Source organism: Egretta garzetta, unplaced genomic scaffold (assembly GCF_000687185.1).
Source record: "Egretta garzetta isolate BGI_Z169 unplaced genomic scaffold, ASM68718v1 scaffold377, whole genome shotgun sequence".
Taxonomy (NCBI): domain Eukaryota; kingdom Metazoa; phylum Chordata; class Aves; order Pelecaniformes; family Ardeidae; genus Egretta; species Egretta garzetta.
The window spans coordinates 128,063-139,989 of NW_009260339.1; positions in this window are offsets into that span (position 1 = coordinate 128,063).

The following is an 11,927-nucleotide window of genomic DNA, read 5'->3' on the forward strand; positions in this document are numbered from 1 at the left end:
CCAAAAAAAAAAAATGCTGAACTGTAGCACATCTGGGAATGTATATGAATATATATTGTATATGAATTCTGTCAAGTTCTAGATCCATGATCCTTAAAACTGAGATCCTGGCTTTAGCCGGTGTACATATATGTGTGTGTGTGTGTGTGTGTGTGTGTATGCGTAAACACTAGTGGTGGTAGTAGACAGCCACCAGCAGTTCCTATCTGCTGATAAGTTATCATCCTGATAAAGAATGAACTCTTTCTTCCTCTTCATCATCCTTCCAAACATCAATGTCCAATCTGACACCACCTATCAAAGATATGTTGTGGGTTTTTCACTTCAGACACTTCTCTGGAAAGCTAACTGAAAACATTTCTTGTCTCCTCCTCTGGTTGTATAAGCAACCGCAGCAATTATATAACTGCTGAAGAGCCAACCTCCTTTCAGGACAAAATGTACACAAAATAATTGAAAAAAACAACAGGACACCCAGAATATGCATTTTTCCCGAGCAGTTAACCTGGTGCATTCCACCATACAAATAAAAGCTAAGCAAAAGCTCTACTATGATCAGAAGCAAATAAACTCGCTGCACATCATGGTCTGGCTGCATTTAGACAAGAAAACCTCTCCCACCAAATCCAAACTCTGCAATCCTTGCATAAATCAATGACATCATCTTTGGTGAGTCACTGCCTACAATATTTATATTCAGCAGGCTGTTTCCCTTGTGGGAAAGTGTCTGTACTGCTGAGACCCATAGCTCATTCTGGTCCTTGTACAGGAGGTAAAGAGGATGTTCTCTCACCTTGCCTTAATTTCACACACTTTGCACAATATCCCAGTAGGATTTCTTTTCTCGGTTTCACAACATTGAACAGTTCTTTCTCTCCTGAGAAACTTCATCTTGTGCTGTCTAGGGGATAGCATAAGAGAAGAACATGTGTGAGTGTGCTCATGATCCTGTGTGTGACATGAATCATCTTGGTAGACTGTTTTATCATGACACACTCAGATAACACGAAGGCTGAAAGATAAGCACTTATTAAACATGAGATAGCAGTGGTGCGTGCAATATTCATTTTGCTTCAGTCTGTGAAAGAGTGATGATGCATTTTTTCATTACATGCTTATACACCTTTTCTCAAATACTCTCTTACACATTTTTGTTATGTTTTCCCATTACCCAACCTGGTCACCCCAGGCTCCCTTTATAGTCAATAAGAAGAAACAGGAATTTCTGCCGTGCAATTCATCTCATCTGAAAATAGACATCTAAAGTATGACAGCTGAATCCCACTTGAGAAGAACCCTTCAGTCATTTACACCTGTATAAAATATAGCCACTTGGCTTGATTCAGCTCACAGAAAATTGCCCTGAGTGAATGGCAAGATAAAGGACAATCCAACTCATCCATCTCCATCCCTCTTTAAACTTCATGGCTGTAATGTGTCTTCTCTCTAAGATATTTCCAGTAGATGAAAAAAAACCTCCAAACTGGCGGAGAAAATTGTAAGCAATTTTCCTCATTTCTGTAAATCATTGAATGCACCTCATTATCTTTATGAAAGGCTCCATTTTCTGAATTTGTACCCATTCTTGTTTTCCTGTTTGGGCTGTTAAACTTCTGCAGCACAAGGAATGCTACATGCTTCTCTCCCCCTTTGCACTGCTGCTCTTCTCCTTGATTTAAAATTTCCATTGTCACTTCCCTGGTGAAGAACTCTCTGGCAATAGACTCTAGGTTATCTGATTTAAAAGCAGTCACAGCTTTGTCTTGTGGCCTAATGGTTTAAGTAAATTATTGTACATCAGATCTTGCCATTTTTTAAGTTTATTGATGAAACAACTTTTCTCTTCTCCCTCTGGCTCAACCTGCATTTTTGCTGTTACCCAGCTCATCAACAGCATTATTGGTATAAAATATGCCATCTAAGGGACAATTATAACCCATTTAATAATGATTTATATTCCTGCAACTTTGTAGTCTCAAAGAATTTTAGTCAAAGCATAATGATTCCAGATTTACACCAGAAGAACTGAATTCAACATCTGGCTCAGAATTTCATGCAGAGTAAAAATGGTTCAAACTGTGAAGCTTCTGTGTGCATGTGCTGGGTGAGGGGGAAGTGCAAGAAAATGGGTGTCTTTCTGAAATGGAAACACCAGGCAATTTTATAATTCTATTACTAAAAGCTGGGAAAGCAAGTTGTGTCTCCCACACCCAACATAAAATTATAAACCCAAAAATACGATGTTCATCTGACCCTTTAAATGCTATCTCAATTATTTTCTGTCTATGGTATTTATAGCATATCTGTCACTGCATACAGGCACCAGCTGCATAACCACAGCTATTTGGATATGATCAAGTTAAAGCCATAGGACTAAGAGTAGCAACTGCTAATTCTATTATGACTCCCACTGCCCACAACAATGTGATGCTCACAGAGATACATACACACGTACTAAAAATAAATCCTGATCTTCAAATGAACAACCAGTGCTGCCTCTTTGCAAGCGGATGGGTCTTAAACATCAACCACGATTTCAGATCTCAGGCACTTTTAAGCACAGATAATGCATATCATGTGTTGAATCCAATGCAGAGCATTTCTGGATGCACACAGTATGGCTTACAAGGAGCTTAGGCTTTGTTCATACAGCCTCTTCTAGCTTTGATTGCCCTTGTTAAAGGGAATACCATTCCCAGCCTGCCCAAAAAGTGTGTCAGAACCCCACTTACCAGTCAGATCTGCCAGCTGTGCTGCTCATGTAACTGCTCCCCATCTATTTCATCCAAAGCCTGGCATGTAGAAACATACTGACATTTCAGAGGGAAAAAATAGGGAGGAGTAGGAGGGGCCTGGAGTTGAAAAAATGAAGTATTTTATATTATGAATCCCTGCAAGTGACTACACTTCCTCTGCAGGTGTCTTCTATTCACAGGTTTCCTTGAAGCAAGAATGTCAGCACATGCCTGGCCAGGAGCAGGACATATGAGGTAGCACTTCTGTCTTATGTGGCATGGCATGGCACAATAAGGGCCTCTCCTGGCAAAATAGGAGTGAAGAAGCATTGTTCTGTCTGTCCTCCTTTCCACATGAAGAGATGGTGCATTCATTTCAGACAGGTGAATACTCAGATTTTGTTTCAGAGGAGAACTTCATAGCATTTCCAAAGACCTAGACACTAAATATGTCTTGGACATATCAGCTGCTGGTGAAATCAGCATACCACCGTTTTGACCTAAAAGATATGTCTTGAGCAAAGATCAGGAAAATAACCTCACCTACTGGAATGAGGCAACTCCTCTTGTTTACATCATAGGGGTTTGCATTTATATTTTGAGATATAACTATGGAAAACCAAGGCTAGCTTGGGGCAAGCTGCACAGAAGTGCTGCCTGTATCTCATGAGCTTTGGTTGTCCACAGGGAGAAACAGGCTGTTGACCTTGTGCAAGTGTGAATTCAGAGAATAAGGCGCTGCCTCTTCACACAGAGATCCCATGCTCCCCATTAGCCTGAGAAGTGGTGTCCATTTTCCCATGACTTTGTAGGAAAAACCGCTAGGACAGGCTTGAAGGCACCTGAATTGAGGTCCTCATGAGTGAGTGAACAGTCTGTGGAGTTATTCAGTTCCTGGAGGCAGATATATATACCTGGTCAGCTGAATAACTGCAGACTCCATTTGGTTCTTTGTCTAGATCTCTGTTGTCTTTCATGAGAGTTTAGACAGCTCACTTACATGTGGACACCGACGTATAAACACCTGAACTGAAGTGGTGAGTAGAAGCAGATTATATATACGTGCTCTTTGCATGTCCTTTCACCAAACCCAGGTGAAAGACCCTGTCATCTGCAGAACAAATCTTCACAGGGCTTACCCTGGGAATGGAAATTATTTCCTCTTGCCCTCTGAGAGAGGCTACAGCCAGATCTGCCACAATCTGGCATCTTGATATCACAACAAGGTCTGCCAGGAGGCACTGGGATAGAAGTCAGTGCTCTCTAAGCCATAGAGAAGCAGCGAACTGTCTTTACTTAGCATGCCACAGGGTTCTCCAATCAGTAACGTCATCATACACAGCATAGGTCATGAAGGTGTTTTTGACTCCTTCCTGGGTGCTGAAAAATACAGAAGATAATGACTTCAGGCAACATACAGGGAAAATCATCCAATCCAGCTCCCTCTGAAAATGATCCTGCAGTGATAGGGCTGAACACAGGAGAAACAGAAAGCGGTGCCCAGCATTCTCTAAACTTCTTGCCTTTATAAAAGCAATTTTCATGGAACAGTAAAGAAATTGAATCAATCCCTGTCAAGAAGTCTTTGGAGTGGTGGGCTAAGGGGAATGTGGGGAGCATGCAGAAGTTCCTCTGTGCTTTCTCTAGGAGGTATGGTTCCTCAACCAGAAACACAAGTGGAAAAAAAAACCATGCGAGAAAAGAAAATGTAGTCACAGAATCACAGAATGGCAAGGGTTGGAAGGGACCTCGGGAGATCATCTAGTCCAACCCTTTAGCCTTATCTCTTTAGAGAGCCTTACTTCTTCACGTGTGTTTATCCTAGGCATTTTCAACTCAGTGCAGAGCTCTCTGCTCCTTCCCTGTTGATAAAGAAGATCCATAGATATTCCAGATAAGAAAACTAGGCAGAAGACCACAAGCAACCATTCCTCAGAGCATGTGTGTAGCCTGTGTCCCTCTGCACCTTCTGCACTTGAGCAACTTCCAGAGGGCCCAGACAAGATCCTGGTGTGTCAGATGCTACAAAAACCTGCTTAAAAAAGAATCACTGGCCCAGTGGGAGGAGGCAAAGGCTGAGAAAGAAAGAAAGTGTAGTTGGCATGAGTTTAGAGGAGTGGTTAAAACCAAGGTTTCAAAAGTAGCTTTTGGGTACCCAGTTTGAAATACTTCAAAGGACCTGATCACCAAGTATTTTAAGCTGAACAGGTAAAACCACTAGAAGTTTTGGAAAACCTTGACCTATACCACTGTGTTATGATAAACAATATTTACCCTTACACTGGGAACATTCAGCACTAAATGCTCATCTCTTAATGTCCTTCCCTACATTAAATGTCACTCATCTACCTAGTGAAACTCCTGATAGAGACAGGTCCTGTCATGATTGCTTTCTTGAGCTGAGATACTAATGGCACAAAGCAGCCAGTAGTAAATTTAAATATCTTCCCAGTGCAGCTACTGAGGTTGATCTCATTTGCAATCCTTTCCTGATGGCCCTATAAGCATCATCAAAGCAGCATAAAAACTGCAGAGGAAGTGGTAGAGGTATATTCAGGCTACCCACAGAGTTCTTAAATATATAGAATCATAAAATCACTTAGGTTGGAAAAGACCTTTAAGATCATCAAGTCCAACTGTTAACCTAACACTGCCATTCCTCCACTAAACCATGGCCCTAAGCACCTTGTTTACCCGTCTTTTAAATACCTCCAGGGATGGGGACTCCACCACTTCCCTGGGCAGCCGGTTTCAATGCTTGGAACTGGATTCAAGTAGCTCTGGGTAGCAGGCAGGCTGAATGGCACATTGCTCTGAGATATCATACATGTTGCAAAGAAAAGATTTGCAATTCATTTCACTTACCTTTGGCCTTCTAAAAGTCATGCATGTAGACAGAGCTAATTGCCTAGAGTCCTTTTATAGACTATGAGAGAAAGGTATTTTCAGAAGGTGATTCGTCCTCCCCATCCTACCCCAGAGGCGAATCGCCTGTATGAATGGCTGTCAGCCTCCGGTGACTGCACGAGGAGCTGAGGCATGGCTTATCCTAGATGCATAAGTCTTTAGATGGGAGGAGTCATCCCAGCCAGAGTTATACAGGTTGAATATGAGCCCATGTACCCTGCCCAGAAGAGTTCACCTGTATGCATTTCTTTATATCTAATAGAAAATGCTTATATCTGTCCGTCCTCTTCCTCTGCATTCTGTTGTATTTTGGCTACATCTATCATTACATTTCTCTTCCCATTCTCCTGGCATTAATGCAGTAAGGCACTACCGGAGAAATACAGTTGTACTGCGGGAAGAAGGAGGAATAAAACATGCTGTGTGCAAACCCATTTTGGAGGCTGAGAGCAGAAAATCAGAGCACAGGCAGAACAGCCTGAGTGTTTCTGGCGTGCTTGCAGGCACAACACAAGTAAACATCTGAAAGACAAAACTACTATCGGCTCAGCATAGAAAGCAAGCTGCCAGATCCAGACAAAAAATGAGTGTGAGGCCCAACCTAAGCATGTGTGTGCTTGCTGAAGAGAGCCAGGAAATCTCTACAAATGTCGCCATCCACTCTGGTTTGATATACAGGCCCCAGAGGCCAAGAACTTGACTCCTGGATCTTTTTTGTGCAAACTGTGACACCTCAGACGCACATCAAGAGCTTTCTATATGTTTTGGCTCAATATCTGCTCCCAGTTATGTTGGTGGAAGGAACTTCAGATTCACACCAACCTAACAGAGTTTATTTTGCCATCTGTCTGTGTTTAGTCTTCATATTAATAATTAAGGCAAGCAATGCAGATTGGGATGCAAATTCTTTCCTGAGGAACAGAGCTGTGCGCCGTGCAAACCACCTAGCAGCCACTGAAACTGTTGTTTCAAAAATTGCTAGCGAGAAAGCTCGCTACTTATTTTTCCATAAGTATCAGCACTTCTAGGATGTCTATGGCCATGGGCCTGTTATTTAAAATTTCTGCTGAACAAGAGCATGCCCAAAAAGTAATGGTTAATAACATGCTGTGTACTTTGTGAGGGTTTTTTGAGCTATAAATATACTCTCTGTGGTCTGTTCACAAAATCATCCTTCCTGTCAATGAAACGGGGCCACAGAGAGGCGAGTTGCATGAGTTTCCCCTGATGGAGTTTTTCCCAGCCCATGCCACAGGGTGGGGTTATTTGCACAGAGGCCCTTTCACTGGCTCAGGAAACCCTTCCAGTCACGGCTACCTCCTTCAAAAGGATCGTCGTCATTTAGTGTGGCCTTGGCTCGCGGGTTTCCTGCACCCAAGAGAGGGGTGGTGGGTCACCATCGAGCCAAGAAGGTCTCAGTCAGCCATTCGCCACTTTCTAACACAGGTTGTCCAAATGAACAAGTCTGTTTTATGATACGCAACATTTGAAATGCCAGAGGGGAAAGGTGAACCTAGCAAAAGGAAAGGCGTTATGAGTCTCACAGACAAATGCATCTGTGACCACCGATGTGGGATGTCTTTGCCTCTTCTGAGTTGTTTTCTGATTTACACTGAGCACAAGCCACTCGACTTCTATAGGGATATGACTCAGCTCTGAATTTTGGCACAGGCTGCTCAGAATTAATTATAATGGTGAAGTGCGGAGCTGTGGGGGCCCCAATTCTATTGATAATCCTCCTCACCATGTAATCAGCTTTTAACCCCCTTTGGCCCCCATTACAAAAGTCCCCATCCAGGACCAGTACTTCTCTTCTGGAGGATAAAATACTTCAGTTTTTTCCCAGGTCTCTTTACCGAAATTCTCTATAATAAGAGATTTCAGAGAGAAATTGATAAATCCATACTAAAGGGAGGGAAAATATTAACCTCATGGAATAAAAGGATAAAAACAGAGGTCTTGAAATGCTAGTTAAAATGTAATGGCAAGCCTCTAAAGAAAACAGCAATGCCTCATTTTTGTGTACATTTGTTATTTTAATAGTGCTGCTCATTTTGACCCCTGGTCCTAAATTCTTTGCATCAGTAATTCAAGTTTCCATAAAGAAAACAGTAAATTTTGAAGCCACAGTGTAATTAAAGACAGTTACAAGAAAATAATCTCTGTGTAATTTGAATCCTTTCAGAACCAATATGGCTAAACTATTGACAGAATAAAGAGGGGAAATTAATGGATCTCATATCAGACTTGAGTGAAAGGCAACTGCTTTGTTTGGGAAAACCACACAGCAATTGGTATTTAAATCTGACTTACAAAGCTCTCTATTGAATTTTTTTAAAGTATTCTCTCACTGCATATTTTTATCTTAAGCAGTGATATGAAAGAAGCTTTCCATGGCTTGGCTGTCTGCTTGCAGCTTCTCCAAGGCAGGCGCTCTCGGCCCGTCGCAGCAACCAAGTTGCTCCTGCTTGTTGCTGTTCCGGCACACCGACTGTGAGTTTCTTTTCTTCTTTGTTTCTTTTATTATAGTACATCAGTTTTGAATGTCTAGAGGCCATGGTACACAGGACTGAGAGATCCACAGAGAAACATAAACCCCAGCCTTTTTCTTTCTATGTACCCTCTCCCAGGAGAGCAGGGCATACTGCTCTGAAGAAAACAAAGAGAAAGGTGGTTTTGCTGCTCTGAGTCTGAACTAAGTGTTTTGATGTGAAAACATGAAGTTTCTCAGGTGATGTTGGGAGAGGTGGTGTTATTTCTCGTAGAGTAGCCTCAGTTTTGGAATCCACAGATTCTGGAAGTAGGCTGCTCACTTCTTTGAGTACTGCTCTTAAGCCAGCTCAGACACCATCCATCTGCGTGGGTCTCAGGGCTTGCCCAGGCAGCCAAGCACAGCCCAAAAATCTCACTGTAAGGCATCGTACATTATCAGAAGCAGAAAGACCAAATACTGCATTTAAAAAGGCAAAACTTGCGCTGAGTCTCTTAATCCTGAGATCTCTCCTAGGTTACTTCATTTCTTCCCATCTTCTGTTTCCCTTAAACCCCCTAAAGTCAACAGATGTGCTCCAGGTCTACCGGAAGGAGATCAGACTCTGATCTTTCATATCTCATTTCAGGGTAGAACAAGTCTTAAATCTTCTCCTGAGGAACGGGAAGTGTGGTGGGATGCTGCCATAACAGCTTGTCTGCAGAAAATGCCATATTGTGATGTGCAAGTATCCCCTGACAGAGGGGTACTTTTGCAAGAGCCCTTGGACATACTTGTGTGAATAGAAAAACAGCAGCAGTTCTCATATTCTCATGGCATTCATGGAGATTCTGGTTTTGTGAGTAATTGCTCTTCCAGGAACGCTATCAACAAATCCTTAGGGCCCAGGTTACATGGGAGCATCAGTAAAAACCAACAGCCCTGCAGGAAGACAGCAGCAAGGTCTGTGGAAATCTGACAAAAGTGTGGGACAATTTTTTCTTTCAGAATTACGCCACTCGAGGGCTTAAAGCCAGTAGGCTTAGAGGCAGGCAGGCTGGGCTAATTCTGGACTTCTTGGGAGACTGATTTAATTCCTAGAAGCAGAGCTGTGTCCGCTGAAGCTTGGCTCCAGACCATCTTTTCCAAAAGCAGTCAGGCACCAGTGCAATTGTCAGAGTCACCTAACTCCCACTGATGCTAGTTACGTGCTTTTTGAAAATCCCACTAAGGGCGACTGCAAATCTGGCCCCGAGTATACTCACTTCAGTTTATTCAGCTGTAATTACAGGTCAGCTCTGCTCACACTGGAGTCCTTCCACTGAGCTGCTCTCTTTCCTGGCACAGACCTATATCACTGAGGTGAAGGGGGCAAAAATTAATCCTGCATATTGGAAACTGAAAAGTGAAGCTATTGAAGGGTAAGAATGTGACAAAGCAGTTCTCTACAGTGAAGTGATACTAAAGCTAGCTCTAACTTAGGAACAGCATGGAGTATTTTATTGTTGATCAACCCCCTTTTCCCTTTGCTGTTCCCCACACGAGTATCTGGAGACGACGGTACTGTTTGTCAGCTACCAAGGACGCAGTGTCATACATCAAACCACAAGCAAGCCCAGACTAAGAGCTTGCGTGCGAGTAGTCCCGGCGCTGATGTTATACCTGGGCCTTATTAATGCAGGGAACCTCATTAATCTGAACACTTTGGGACCATACAAACATTTGAATTAATGAAATCTCCCTTTGCAGATGTGTATTCATAACCAGTGCAAAGACATATTCCTTTTTTTTTTCCTGTAAATGAGTATTTTGGCATAAAACAAAGCAGAAAAACCTCAAGAAGTTTAGTATGCATGCACTAAATATAAACATACCCCTGGAAGACACAGGAGCAGCTGATGCAGGAGCAGGTTAGCTTTTGACTAACTGAGCTGCTTGGATTATCAAATTCTGGAATAACAGCATTACAGGCCCCAAGAAGCTGGAAACCTCATCTGTTGATTCTCCTGAGCCTTGAAAAGAACTTCAGAATCAGGTCAGAAACTCTTAGCTCAGGCCTATCTCAAGATTGAACTTCTGAATCTTCAAATCCTGCTTATTATTTTTAATCAATCTCTGTATTTTCTGTGCCTGAGAGTGCATTGTTTCTGGCAATGACATTACTTTGTCCATTTGTTTCCAGACATAGTCAGAGGCAAGTGGTCAGCATCTCAGACATGATTTACTGAGGTCCCAGTGTCCCCTATGATGTCATGCTTATTTATTTCCTAAGCAAATCATCTCCCTGGTAGAATAAACTCATTTAAAAAACTAATGTTAATTGGAAACTGCCAAACAAACACTTGTGAATTAAGGAGCCTAGAAGTGAATAACCGATAGGCGTACTGGCTGGCTGTTGGTGAAGCAGAACAAAACGCTTCCCTTTCCCTTTCATCCCTGTTCTCTGGCTGATCAGAGAAATAAGGGCTGCAGAATAGCTAGGAATGAACTGCCACCGTGTGGCCAAGGGACAGTTTTAGCTACCTTTCTAGAAATCTCCTCCCAAGAGCTGTTGCTCTAAGTGATAGTCCCCAGCACTTAGAAAGTTTTCTGCTCTATCACACGTTCCACTTCCGCAGCACTGGTAGTGCCTCCCTAGCAGTAGCCATAGGCTTCTGGGCGAGGTCTTGCTCCCTTCTCAGTCTTGCTTTAATAAAAGGGCAGAACACATCACTTTCAATTCCATAAATGCTTTTTATATTTTCTCTAACACGTCACCTCAACTTCTGACAGTGGTCAGGGTATCATGATCACTGAGCCATTCAGGTGATGATACCTGGTCTTGCCTTAAAAAAGATGGATATTTTTTTAATATGACAAGCCTGTTAGTAGAAAACTTTTTACCACGCAGTAAATTACTGCTGATCAAGTAACAGACTCTACCCTCCACTTCTCAGCTTGGTCTGAAGCAGCTGGGCTTACATATTTTGGTTTGCCATCAAAATTCTTTCAGAATAACATGTTTTTCTAGTCGTTAAACTTGGGATAAGTCAAGAGTCATTCCACCGACTTGATGCAACTTGGTTACACTTTACCATGGGCATAACTGAGAGCTACAGGCCCAAAAAGTGGCAAAAGCCCATTCAACACAGCCTGCAGTGGCTGGCCAACTTCGTGCTGTTCTTGCCTCCTTCTGGACCTGCTCCACCACGGCAACAGAACAGGCGCTCTCCTGAATTTGCCCAAGCAGAACTACAAACTGGCCCTACAGCTGCAAAAGTTTTGAAGACATCCACTAATCTAATATTAGTTAATCTAATATTTTTTATACACCCCGTTCAGTCTGGAGCAGCAGATAACTATATATTTTTGCTACGTGTTACCTTGGAGGACTTCCTGCATTACTTAATGCAGTGATGACACCTTCTGCCTTCATTGTAACATTATGGCACCAAAAGATTCAAACCAGAGTGCACATCTTGTCCAGCTGCCAATTTTCCATTAGCTGCCTATATTTCTTCTGTTTCTGCCAAAGACGCTTGCAATTTCAGCTCACTTATGTGCATCATGATTACACCAAGTTGCTCAACACGAAAGGGCAAAATGATTTTGAATCCCCCAGGACATGATTTCTTCAACAGACTATGTTTCTCCTCAGTTACTGGATTCTTGTACAGAGTGTCTTTAGCAGTCTCATGGACAGCTGTGGATGTGGCGGCACAGAAATTCATAGCCCCTTCAGAGCTAGTGCTCAGCGATGACACTAGCTAGAGGAATTTGAAGTGCCCCTGTACTTCAGCTGAGCTGAATTTGAAACAGCAAAATAAGAGATGCTC